Source organism: Liolophura sinensis, chromosome 4 (genome assembly GCF_032854445.1).
Source record: "Liolophura sinensis isolate JHLJ2023 chromosome 4, CUHK_Ljap_v2, whole genome shotgun sequence".
Classification (NCBI taxonomy): domain Eukaryota; kingdom Metazoa; phylum Mollusca; class Polyplacophora; order Chitonida; family Chitonidae; genus Liolophura; species Liolophura sinensis.
This window is the reverse complement of record NC_088298.1, coordinates 3,341,669-3,356,199: the sequence shown is the minus strand read 5'-3', so window position 1 is coordinate 3,356,199 and position 14,531 is coordinate 3,341,669. Positions and strand designations below refer to the sequence as shown.

Sequence of the window (14,531 nt, the reverse complement as noted above, 5' to 3'; positions counted from 1 at the left end):
ACCAGTCTTTGGCCGTCATATAGGTGAAGTATTCTTGAGTATGGTGTAAACAACAGTCAAATAAATAAAGATAAATAATTCCAGTCTTCTTCCAATACAGAGTTATTAAAATGTCACTAGTCTCGACTGAAGTGAAAACTGGACTTAAGCCCTTATGTAAGCCTTATCCTAATACAGAGTATATGGGACTTTAAATGTGTGAAGACTTTAAATCATAAGCAGATTTGTAAATGGTCTGGAGTTGTGTAGGAATACGACATATATGCTGTATCTAAAACAGATGTATGGCCCCATTCCTACTCGATTTTATGTAACCTACAGACAATAAGTCACAAATTTGACTTGCTGTCTTACAGCTGCCCTTGTTGCCACATGTTGTTATGGAAGTGTGTTAAGCATTAGTCATTCATTCTATTTTAGCCGTAACACACCTGTCCCTCGGGTCAGTTTATGATTTGCAATCCCTGTATATTTATTTTTATGTATATGCCTACACATTTCTGTGCGTGATAGGTGGGTCACACTGTTAGTATCAGTAGTGAGATTTACACATACCAGCGATTAAAATTTTTGAATTTTAATAACCTGTTATTATTTACTTAAGTGTCATATGTAACAGATGATGGATTCTGTTTATGTAGGCTACAGTGTACACAGTCTGTACATACCGAAGGTTGAGATTGAAAAGTTTACCTGTTGTGACGACACACTGTTTTAATTCAGTGCCAAAAATTTCAACATTTTTTATTCAGAGAACCCTATACAATGCATTGATCTATGTGGGTCACGTGACAGTAAGCTTTTGTCAAGATGCCTTTACAGGGAAAAATGACATTTTACAAAAGCTGTTATCTGGTCAGGACAGGACTGCCTGTGGACTTTAGACTCGTGATCGTCCGTTATAACGACAGCTGCGCGTAAGCCATACACTCAGGAGACCTGTTGTCGTTCTGATAGACATGCATGTTGTCACAGCCGCATATCACGTACAGAACATACAGGTATGTTTTGTCAGTTTGTCATGTAGATGACCGAGGCCTACACATTCACATCAGGTTACAACACTTGGTAAGCCGAGCATTATAACACAGCACATGTAAAGTGTGTTGATTAGATTTCAAGACTAGATATCATATTCTAACCATAACTAACTAAATACATGTATTTGTGGCATCCTGCTACTCTTCCCACAAGTACTTCCTCAATATTAAAAATGGCTCAACACTAAAACGAGACATTGTTCGGAGTAATAATTTTACACGTGAAATGCATACATGTATAATCTGGGATGCCTAATTTTGATTTCACCGGTGTATAAAGTATGTGCAGTATTTATAGATTTTGCACTTTGCGTAGGAATATTCCAGTATGGATTCACACACGTCTTTTGTGTGTGCAGGTGAATAATATTGGGGGTCTAAGATAATAAACCTAGTGACGGTAAATTCTACTAAAATACATGAATATTCTTGAGGATAGTGCAAAACACGTCGTCCGTAAGTAAATAAATGCTTTTACTTGTGGTGCATACGGTACGCTCTCCTTATTTTTACTGTATACATAATGGAAATGTGCTAATGGTTTCCCAGTAGAATAACAATATGTGCACAGAACATTTACATTCGCATACTAGCGTACGTGTACATAGCTTTATGTTTTATTCCACTCATAAGGTCTGTCAGCAACCTGCAGATGGTGGTGGGTTTCCCTTGGGCTTTACTTGGTTTCCACTCACCATTATGCTGACCGCCGTCGTATAAATGAAATATTCTTGAATACGGTGTAAAACACCAATCAAATAAATATATAAATATTCCACTTATATGCATATGCAATTTTTTGATAGAATATTAATGTGGAGGTTAAGCGACTAGATAAGGGTTAAGTTTAACGATATATTTGATGCTTATGTGATAAATGATTTAAGTCCTGATTCAAGAATATTTATTTGTGACATTGAGGTCAAGGTCAAGGTCAGAATTGTGCATGATGGCTCTCCAGTTTTTACCCTTTCCATATTTTACTTTTAGATTGTTGTTAGATGTTATCTGTGGGAGAAATGGCATTTAAGTATATTCTGTCTCTCGCTCGCCCATTTTTGAACTATCAGTGATGTAACAAGGAGGCACATGTCCAGCTTTTATGTCCATGTTACCTGACGTAGTTTGACATCCTGATCACGAATCCGTTTTAAAATGACTTGCAGCTGATAGAAAAAAAAAAACGGTCGCAATTTTCTTTGATCTTTACAATGATTAATACAGCTTCATGGCAAGTTAGCGACAGGCGAAGAAATTTGATTACAAGATGTGACACATTTTTTTCTTAAGACAGTGCTCCCGAGACTGATCGTGTTATTTTTAGAAAATTTATTAACTTAGAAATGTTTTTGTGTTGAAGTTTCTACCAGGAAGTAATTCTGTTGGTAATAAGCACTTGGCTTTTCCAGTCGTTGAAAAACTGTGATGTGACTGGCTTAAGCAGTCCAAGTGTGTGAATGTAGCTTTGTTTGTTTAAGACATTGGCACAGTTTAAGAAAATTTGCATCCAACATACTAGTATTAAGGCAATTCAAATAAAGTTGGAGTAGTTTTGTTAATGCTGCAAAAGTGTTTGATTAACTTCATGGTTTTTATTCCCTCATGTGGTGTGAAATAATGGATTATGTCCTTTATAGCCATTTTTAATAAAGACCTGGTGGGTTGTGGGAGACAGAGAAATGTATGTGTTGAGGCCTAGGGAAGTTCTTCAAGCTCAGATAGCAAAGTTTGTCTTCTTAGTAATCTGTGGGAATAAGGTTTAGTCAGAATGGTAGCAAATTAGTTGTATGTATAAATGTAGAAATTGTTTTTTTTTTCAAATTTAACAGTGATTTTAGGGTACAGTACTATGCTTATATTACGTGAGCAACCTTTTATTGAAATTATGAAGTATTTATTAGTTAGAGTAAATCAGTATGTAAAAAAGTGACTGTTCCAGTGGTTTAATTCGCTGTTAAAGCTTTCTTGATAAAGAATTGCTTTTCTTATGCTATGAATTTTAAAGGACAATAATTGACTTGGACAATGTATTTATGCAATATATCTTCTATAGAGGCTCTTACGGGGACTGCTTGTTGTATTGTGACCTATATGTATGTTTTTAGTAATATTCAAGGCTTCAAGAATAAACACCTCAAGGCATTAGAGTTTGAAATGTCAAAGAGGTAAGCTGAGTTTTAAGCATATTTCTAGCTGAAATCTTAATCATTTCTTTTCTTTTTCTTCTCCAGACAGAGGACAGGAAGTGGTGGCTGCCCGGTGCATCGTGGGACATTAAGGAAGGAGGTGGAGGACAACAGAATTGGGGGGTCGAAATGAAATCCTTAACAAGGTTCTACAAACATTCATCAACAGCCTCTTTGACAGCTGCGGCATTGTGGGATAGCAAATGTGACCAACGTATTGATTTTGGTGTGCAGGTTTGGTAGGGGAGCCGTGTGAGGCAGCCCTTCCCGTCCTTGTCTTTGATTGAATCGGGCTACAGAGGCGCTCAAGTCAACGACGACGGCCCTGCATGTAGAACTTGGCCCGAGCCATCGGGCACAGCAATACGCAGGTCAGTGAGCTTATACACAAACAACATTGACCACCTCTGCAGTGAAGAGAGCTGGGGAGATGTTCCCAAGCAGCTGTGTGGAGACTGCTTGGTAGTCAGCGGTAAAGCCACATTCTCAGTGTTGGATAAGCCCCCTTACTCCCCCTGCCTGTAAAAACCAAACGTAGAGGTTCTGGGAAAAGGTTCAGAGATGTTCTGAGAAAGGAGGTGTAAGCCGTGAAATGTTCCCACCTAGCCCGCTTATGGTTTATCCGGGATTGGCACTCAGAGATGTTACAGTGGTGAAGAAGCTGAGCCACAAGCATCGGAGCCACAGTCCGTGCAATTGTATGCAAATTAGATGCTGATGTAACGGAATTGACTTCCAACAAGTGTCGGGGAGTCTGAGGCTGACTGGAATCGGTGTAGTACTGGTGGCTAGAGATAACAGCAAAACAGAAGATCTCCGCTGACGAATGCATGTGTCATGGAGTGATATTGGATTTACCATGGTTGAAATGCTGTTATGTTCTCAAGCGTTGTGGACTTCATGAGATTCGTATGATTATTCTTATTATTCGTCGACCTTCGAGAAGTCTTCAGCCAAAGGAGGGCCAAAAATTGATGAAGGTTAATAATATTCCAAGGTTTAATTCACGAAAGGAACAGCCTGGACGCAGATCACACATTAACCATGTGTCTGGTTGTTGGCAGGAATTTACCATCTTCTGTGTTATTCAAGAGATATCTGCGCTAGAGGTGTTCAGTATTTACCGTTTGTGCTGTATAATGCCCTGGACACCCGGCACCAAGTGCACATGTACCAGCGAGGCAAGCCCTTTGACCACGGAGGCGACCAAATTACTTCTCGTGGCACCAGAATGTCTGTCCTCCATTATAGTTCTTTTGTTCCAATACCATGTACATCTATTGCTGAATAGAACAGCCCCTAGAATCCTTCCATTTGTCACGTATTATGCTGAAAACCGTTCCTTAGCCAACCTGCTGTGGTGACATTTTTGTCGTCAGCCCGTTCTTTCGTCGTCGTCGTCGTTGTTGTCGCCCCCGGCCCATGAGGATCGGTGTTCAGACCAGCTCAATGTGGCTCAGCATGGGGAGGAGTCGAAAACGAAGTCGTCGTAAAAACCCGCTGATGAAACTCTGCTCTTGTATGGGCACAGAGATGGAGGAGGTGGATGAGGATAAGAAACCGTACACAAGCAGTGTTAAAACGGAGCAGACCGCCACGGTGAGGCACTTCCTCCAAAAATGTCTTATCTCACAGCTAGAGCTATTTATGCCCGGTCAGGATTGTGCGCTGTTTCGTTTGGAGTGGTGATGTTATTTTTAGGTCATCAGAATCAAAATGCAGGATCATCGATCATGTCATCTTGTCAGAGATCAGAAATGATCTCTTATATCTTCGTTTAAAAGTATATCGCTGCCCAGTTCTGATCATTCTATAAACTGGCATGATCTAATTTCTTCAAATTCAGCTTTTTGTATATTTTATATTAATGATGTTTTTCAACTTTTCAGGATTCACAAATGCAGTTCAATTTTTATTGCTTCCTCTGTTCCAGTGAAATCATTTTTCAGATCCCAGAAAGTTTGCTCCATAAGTTTGCAGGGAACCGCCTTTCGTTGTATGTACAAGGTTTTACGGGTTCATCTATAGGACTTTGTCTCATTATGTACATGCATTTATGTTTAGGGCGGATTTTTCTGTTAAAGTTTTTAGCTGTAGTAAGCTGATATAGAATTTACTCTTTCTCTGTCGGTTGGGCGGTTAGATTTTTGACGTGTCATCTTTCAACATAAGCTATTCAGTATAATGACTACAACTGTTGTGAATTTTTAGTTACACTTGTATTTTTCTTTCAGCTATTAGAAATGGAATGGCTCACACGTTGCGGTTTTTATGTTTGCTGTTCTGTGTGAACAGGATTTGAAATGTATGCTATACCCATTTCATTTTCAGGATAATGTTATTGATATAACTTTGCTTTCAGGTGTTCAGAGGTTTAACCGGATTTAACCGGATAAATACGTGTACTGTTAGTGCAGAATGCACCAGTTTTCTTTGCTCTGTTATGCGGTCGTGGCCATATACAATACAAGCTCATATTATGTGGTCTGCTCAATTTTACTTTGCTACAAGAACTCACAGTTCAAAGAAATGAAAAAGAAAGGTAGCAAGTTCTCTGCTAAATGCGTTAAAAGGTGTAGGATTTGGCATTCTTCAATTAGATCATTCAAGTATGTTTTTGATATTATCTGTGTGTGTTAAACACATTCGTTTTATCATGGAGTACCGTATTTCACCTAAAGTATGTAAACCCCATACACTGTCACAGGCAGATAAAATGGTACTTAAAATGATAGTTTTGATGCCAACACCTATGTTCTCCCGATAAGTAATTAATCAAAAACTCTAAAGTGGTCCTGTAATGTGGATGAATGTATCAGAATCACGCAAAATCTGTCAGCTGAAAAATGCTTAACTTTAGGTGAAATACAGTGTTTGCCACTTGAACTGGTATAGAAAGATATTGAAAGTGAAAGCTGGGTTCCAGGGTATGATGTTTTATACCTTCAAAACAGCACAAATGTTCTTCACTGTATATACTGTACACCTGAGATACAGGATATTGTGTTATATAAGCACCTGAACTAAGAAGGTTTTTCCTGTATCACAGCTTGACACCTCGTGTCATGTGACAGATTTGATGTCACTTTGTGGCTCCTGTGGTTTTTATCAGAAGTGTGTACCTGTAGCAGATCTGTTGCTGGTGTGTTCCTCCATTTGATGGATGGGATCTGATGGAAAATATAAGTTATAAGAGACCTCAAGCCATGTCAGGGGGAAAAAAAGAAAAGGGAAAAAGAAGAAAAAAAGAAAGAAAACAGTGCCAAATTAACATATTGTGGTTGTAACGTGAAATTGTGTATATGTGTTTCTGGGTCAGATTTCTGTCGTTTTTGAGAGAGTTTCGCAGAAACATGACGAGATTTTTGAATGATAATCAGTTTTGTCTACGTTTTAAATTTGTCAGTCAAAGGATCACCATTTAGTCCTGATGATGGTGATGATGATGGTGATGATGATGGTGATGGTGATGTATTATGTTTTCTTTGTCAGACTAAATCATTTCAGATTGGAGCTTTACAGTATTCTTCAAAAGTTGGGGTTTTTTTCTGAAACCCTTTGAAGTAAATTATTATGTGTTTATAGGGCACATAAATTATTTCAAATGTTTGGGTTTTTTTTTTTTAAATAATTCTACATGATATCAATTTAAACTGCTTGAAATACATATGTGTGTTGTGTTGTTTTGAGCACAGACAAGAACTTGTGTACAGATCAAGGGAGATAAATCTTGCTGACAGGTATCTCTTCACAAGCCCTAACCACCAATTAACTTTCAGCTGCAATCCTGTGGCTTTTTCCCTCCTTACACTTTGTACAGCTTTTCCGTATTTTTTTTATTGGCCTCTCACTTTCTTACCGTTAATAAGACTAGTTTTCATTCATTCCTGTGCATTAAATAGATTTACATTTGTATATTGCCAAGCCTTATTCTTCAGTATACAAAAAGCCGGGTCAGTTTTATGAGTTGAAGAAAAAGCATAGTACTCCCGGAAAGCACATTGCTCCCAGGATAGCACATTGCCTGAGGCACAGCACATTGCCTTAGGCACAGCACATTGCTCCAGGGAAAGTGTGTTTACTGAGGCAAAACACTTTACTCCAAGGATAACACATTACCCTAGGCAAAGCATATTGCCTGAGGGAAAACACATTGCTCGAGGGAAAACACATTACCCGAGGGAAAACACATTGCCCGAGGGAAAACACATTGCCCGAGGGAAAACACATTGCCCTGGGCAAAGCACATTGCTCCAGGGAAACCACTGGTCATTTTCACCTTATGGGACTAATATCACAATATAACAGACAATCCTCGTCTCCAGATAGTAACCCAGTGAATCCTGACAAGAAAAGGAATGTGAAAAGAAAAAAAGCCATGCCATTTGACTATCCTTAAATCTATTTACTTCTTCTGACAAATTCAACATAAATACTGATGCACTTAAAATTTTTTTTTTTAAATTTTGGACATTTTTTTTTTATACTACTTTTTTATTTGTGGATGGATCCACAAAAGATTAGTTTGAAGTTGACATATTTAAAAGCCCAACTGCAGAAATCAGCATCTGAAGATTTTTATACGCTTTATATATTACATCCTAGTGACCTTTGGCGGAAATAAATCTTCTCATTAAAACTGTAATAATACAGCCAGCCATTTGAACAGACTTGTGTGGAGATATGTTGGTGATTATTGTGGCCGTAGCCAAGTAGGGTTCATAGAATCATTACTCTGTGTCTAGGGCAGTCAAACCATGTCATTTTATAAACATAATGCATGTTGTAGTGATGGTTTCAATAATCATACCAGACTGGTATTTTAAAATTAAACAAAATTTATTTGTGATTTGAATTTTAGAAATCTGCTGTTGAGTCTGTACAATTGAACATCTCTACCCTTGTGAGTTTTTTTTTTTTTTTTTCTTGGTTCCAAATACATGTAGATTTACATTAGATTCAAGTTACCAATTATTGCTCCTGAACTTTAATATGCGGAGCTAAAAGATGCGAATTTAAGGCATTTCTTGCTTGCCTTATTATTGGAGAACACTCATTACTGTGGTCCAGTGGGTTAAGTGATTCTATTAAATGGTTCAAATCTCCAGTGTTGATCTAGCTTACTCTATCTAGAGATATAGGTATGCAGATTGCATATAAGGGTATGTGTACATAACATCTTTACCAGGTTTTCTCTGACAGTGTATTTATAGACTAGCCTTTCATGTTACATGCCTAATGCCTTTAGACAAACCGAGGTATAAATATTTGCAGTAGATTGCTTGTGTTTTACTTTTTATCCAGGGCCATGTTTCCAGTCTCTCATGGTCTGAGAGTGTTTATAGTGATTTGTAGTTTTCGTACATGTAACTACGCAGTCTTGAGGTTTCTGCATGAGCAGGAACACGCACGGTTTGTCATCGCTTTATACCAGACTTGGGTAGGAATTGGTGAGGTATGGTGTCATACATCAGTTCTGTTGTCAAAGGGAGATATTATTCAGCTTTTGACTTCGGATATTGAACAGTTCTGTTTCAAATAATTTACGGTGGTATTTATCAGATTTTAACAGGTGATACTGCACATTTCTATGTCAGTTCACAATGATTTTGATCAGCTTTTGGCATTTGATTTCAAGCATTTTTGGGTTGAAGTTGGCATTGAATTTGATCAGCTTTTGACATCTGATATTGCAACAGTTTGTGTCATAGTTTACAGTGGCTTTGAAGTTTTGTCATTGTGCAGTGATTTTGATCAGCTATTGACATCTTGATATTTAACAGTTTTGTGTCAAAGGTTACAATGATTTTGATCAGTTTTTGATATCTTTATCTTAAACAGTTGGGGGTCAAAGTTTGCAATGATTTTGATCAAGTTTTGATTTCTTGAACAGTTTTGTGTTGTTTTGTTTTGCAATTATTTTGTCCACCTTTTGACATTTGATATTGAACAGTTTAGTGTCGAAGTTTGCTGTGTTTTTGTTCGTCTGTAGATTTGATATTGAACATTTTAGTGTCAAAGTTTGCTGTGTTTTTGTTCATCTGTAGACATTTGATATTGAACAGTTTAGTGTCAAAATTTGCTGTGTTTTTGTTCATCTGTTGACGTTTGATATTGAACAGTTTTGTGGTGAAAGTTCTCAGTCATTTAGCGATAAAAGTTATATTTTGTGACATTTTTTTGTCTCTGAAAATGCGCTTTGCTAAAAGCGTAACTTCTTATGTCATTATATATACCTCAATGTGTGGCCTACAGCTGTCTACATTTTATCATGTTGCCCAGAATTCATAAAAACTTGCACTCATGTACATTATATAGAAGGAAGGAAAGTAGAACTGTTTTTCACGTCAGTCATAAGTGCTGGCTTATGAGGCACATGTAAACACTAAGGTGATCAAATTATTTCCTTCATAATCTACTTTCACAGCTGTGAATGTTACATACTATAAATAATTTGAGCTAAAATTTCACCCCTGCACATTTTGATCTTTTGGGATCTCAGAAAGGTTATTTGAGGTGTTTTTGGAGCCGCTAAAGTAGTTGTTTGTGACATTTTTAGAGGCAAATGCCTGTAAAAATGCATTTTTTTTTGTTTTTTGTTGTTGGGTGTGTTTGCCTTGTTAGAAGGGCGTTGTCTGTTTCCATGGTTATGGTTGTGAAATTTAATCTCTGTGTGCTAAACACTGTTATTACCAAAAACTGATCTTACTGAAATACCTCACCTGTATACAGGTATGTCATACTTGTGTCTCCCCACCTGTCTCATGGAATTCTCCTTTAACAGCCTTGAGCAAGACATTCTTTTGATCTTTACCCATTGATGTATGGGTACTGATCTTCAGAGCCGAAGCACCCATCTCTTATTAGGATCACCCCTTTGATCTTATGAACCAGTCAATGGTTTAGGTGGAAAAAAGCACTGTTGAGAGGCTGATGATGGAGATACAACAATCAACTCGATGGGATTAGTTGTATCCCTTGTCTAACAGCTGTGACCTCTTGAACTTGAAGGCTTTCAGTAAGGATATGCTCTGTTTCTTTGATACGAACTGATTAAAACTAGGCATGCCTAAATGACAACAGATAATTCGACTGTAGTTTCAAACAGGAAGTGGAAACAGACATGGTTGGTCGAAATTAACCATCAGTTTCTGTGATGTGCTTTGTAACTGTGTAAATCAATATTTCAGCTGAACTTCTTGAGGCGGTTGTGGGACGTCATATTTAAAGTATGACCAAAAGTATCATGTGGAGTTGCTAGTAATGGCAAAACACGGATCATGTGATATCTGAGCAAAATCAGGTGTGTTCTTAAGTTATTGAAAAATAGACTTGCGCCCTGATTGGTGAAATATGATGATCTTTTTCATGTGAGATATTTTGCTTACTTTGAACTGTGCTATCTTCGTTGACCCATTGCCAGAGGTCTGTCATGGACTCAGTGTTGGAAGTTTGTCATGGACTCAGTGCTGGAGGTTTGCTGTGGACCCATTGCTGGAAGTTTGTTGTGGACTTAGTGCTGGAGGTCTGCTGTGGACCCATTGCTGGAAGTTTGTCATGGACCCAGTGCAGGAAGTTTGTCATGGACTCAGTGCTGGAGGTTTGTCATGGACCCAGTGCTGGAAGTTTGTCATGGACTCAGTGCTGGAGGTTTGTCATGGACCCAGTGCAGGAAGTTTGTCATGGACTCAGTGCAGGAAGTTTGTCATGGACTCAGTGCTGGAGGTCTGCCATGGACCCAGTGCTGCAGGTTTGTCATGGACCCAGTGCAGGAAGTTTGTCATGGACTCAGTGCTGGAAGTTTGTCATGGACTCAGTGCTGGAGGTCTGCCATGAACCCAGTGCTGCAGGTTTGTCATGGACCCAGTGCAGGAAGTTTGTCATGGACTCAGTGCTGGAGGTCTGCCATGAACCCAGTGCTGCAGGTTTGTCATGGACCCTGTGCAGGAAGTTTGTCATGGACTCAGTGCTGGAGGTCTGCCATGAACCCAGTGCTGCAGGTTTGTCATGGACCCAGTGCAGGAAGTTTGTCATGGGCTCAGTGCTGGGAGTTTGTCATGGACTCAGTATTGGAGGTCAGCCATGGACCCAGTGCTGCAGATTTGTCATGGACCCAGTGCAGGAAGTTTGTCATGGACTCAGTGCTGGAGGTCTGCCATGAACCCAGTGCTGCAGGTTTGTCATGGACCCAGTGCAGGAAGTTGGTCTTGATCCCAATGCTGGAGGTTTGTCATGGGCTTAATGCTGGAGGTTCGTCATGGACTTTTTGCTGGAGCTTTGTCATGGACTTAATGCTGGAGGTTTGTCATGGATTTTTTGCTGGAGCTTTGTCATGGACTTAATGCTGGAGGTTTGTTTTATCTATATACATGCATGTACCTCACTGAGTAAGACATTTATACAATGTACACGAATCAAATGAAGTGAATACATCTGAAGATCCGTCAACGGGCCAGTTACCACTGGGTGAATACCTTAAATCCGATATTCCTCCACCTCTTAATCGTCATGGCAATTATACATATATACATACATACATACATACATTCATTCATTGTAGGTAAAAGCCTTTGAACAGCTGATTGAACCTTTGTAGCCAATGTGTTTGGATAAAGGCTTAATGGCCTACTTTCAACAATATTGATTCTGGTTTGTCAAATCGAGGTGTTTGATCGACAGTTCAGAAAGGTTTATGTATGGCCTATTTCTTAATTACTTAATGAGAATGGAGGAGTCACTGCAGGGGGTTGGCAGTTGTAATGTCTTGGACTCTATATGGCTCAAGTATGCTGGTTATCATGAGGATACTTTAACCATTAGGCCCTTACTCTCAGCTTGTATTAAACATGTTGCTCGGCAGTTACAAGTTGTGTCAATATTAGTGATGTTTTATGTACAATATTAGTGATATATGTGCACAGTATTAGTGATGTTTTGTGTACAATATTAGTGGTGTAGTGTGCACAGTATTAGCGCCGTATTGTGCGCAGTATTAGTGATGTTTTGTGTTCAATATTAGTGGTGTAGTGTGCACAGTATTAGCGCCGTATTGTGCGCAGTATTAGTGATGTTTTGTGTTCAATATTAGTGATATATTGTGCGCAATATTAGTGATGTTTTGTGTACAGTATTAGCGCCGTATTGTGCGCAGTATTTAGTGATGTTTTGTGTTCAATATTAGTGGTGTATTGTGTGCAGTATCTAGTGATGCATTGTGTACAGTATTAGCGACGTATTGTGTGCAGTATTAGTGATGTTTTATGTACAATATTAGTGATATATTGTGCGCAGTATTAGTGGTGTATTATGTACAGTATTAGTGATGCATTGTGTACAGTATTAGTGGTGTTTTATGCACCACATTAGTTTGATGCATTGTGTACAGTATTAGTGATGCATTGTGTACAGTATTAATGGTGTACTAGATGACATTAGTGGGTCGGCTTACTTGCTTTCGGTAAGACATCTCAGTGAAGCAGCACTAAATAAAAGAAATCCGTCCTGCAACAAGGAGGCACATTACATGCACTCTAAGGATTCCTTCATCGTCATATGACTGAAAAATTGTTAAGTTTGACGTTAAACCCCAAGCACTCACTCACTCACTCGTAGCACATCCATGAGAGGCCATAGCATAGATGCATAGTATGTATCGAACATTCATAGCGTAATTCATGACAAGCACAGCGTATAATCAGTGATGGACATATAACATATTACATGACTTTCATTGTATTATCCATGGTACATTTCATGAGATGCATAATTGTACTCTGAACCAACTTGGGCTTTGTGGTTTCCATACAGTGATACATAGTATATAATTACTACCCCATATAGCATATATCACATGATGCGGTGTCAGTGACATGCAAGCATTATACCCCTGAGCAAACAAATTAATTCTGAAGACCATTATATTCCCACCCCGTTTAATTGTAAGCTCCTCCATAACCTCCCCATCCCTCCTGCAAATCACCCCCCCCCCCCCCCTCCCTTGCCCCTCTGTTGTAACAGCTGGGAATGTTTCCCCTTTTTATTTCTTCATTATGGTCTGGGTGACTTTTCCACTCAGTCAATCTACTGGCCACTATACTGTGCTCTCTGCGTGTAGGTACAATATGTATTCAAATGAATGTCTCTGGCTGACATTTAATACTCAGTCACAAGCATTTTGTTAATCATGATCAAGCTAGATGTGGTGATAATACCTCTAAGCCTCTCTCAGGCATGGGAGCATGTATGAATGTATGACTAGTAATATCATTATACAAAGTGCTGGTTGGTTCACACATGTAGATGTAGTCTGAGCTAATGGCCTAAACAAAGGGCCGCAGATAGCCAGTCCACTATGCCAGTGTGCGTCAGTGAGGGAGACATGGCAAGATCTGTTGCTAAGAAGCCAGGTGAACATCGAGGCTGTTGTCATGCAGATTAGAATCTCTTGTGAATGGTGCATCACTTCCGTCTTTGTGTGAAATGGTTATCACAGCAGAGTCAAATCCTGTGAATTATGCGACACACACACCAAGACCTGGTGTGCCACCACAGCTCGGTTTGACTGGCTGTGGTGACTGGCTCGATGCTGCACGCCATCGACAGAAGAGTGCCGCAGAGCTTTTTTGATTGGATAATAGCAACAAGTGGCAGCAACAAGGTCTTCATGGTTATGCGCACACGCAGATAGAGACCCATGCGAACACGCTTAAGATACCACACCCAGGGAAATAGTCAGGCTTCCTGTGCAGCCTCGAGAGATGTGCAAGTCGATTGGTTTGCTGTGATCAGGGGTTTTTATGCCTTTAATCACGCTCACTAATTACTCGCGTATCACCTGTTGATTTGAAGTGGTGGATATTCCGCAGATTCTCTCCTGTGTTAATGGGCCAACTGTCAGCATTAGATGACTTCAGAAGGTGGAAAGAACTCCATGGGGTTTATACCTGCGTCCAGATGCCCTCTTTGTCTCGAGGATTGTGGAGAATACGCTATGCCGCATGGGACACCTGGGTATTTTTGGATAGATTCATACGTGTGGAAACTTGTTATCATTATGAAACTTGCTTCTCTTCAATGACAAAGCTGATCTTTAATTCTTTCTACATCACATCTCATGTTAACACTAGAGATTGTGTCAGGACTTCGGCTTAATTCCTTTGCCACATTTCCACATATTAATCTAACGCCCTTGTCAAGCAGCTTATACCATGGTATCTTTGGCTTACAGTTGTGGCATTGTAGACAATTTACCAAAGTTTTGGTAGCAGTAGTAAATTTCAGAGAAGCATTTCATATAGACGGACTT

At 39.2% G+C, this 14,531-nt stretch overlaps 1 protein-coding gene across 1 annotated transcript in view; it reads left to right on the top strand.

Moving 5' to 3' along the window:
* LOC135464350 (kalirin-like) overlaps positions 1-14,531 on the top strand; it is a 249,660-nt gene that overhangs the window by 177,687 nt on the left and 57,442 nt on the right.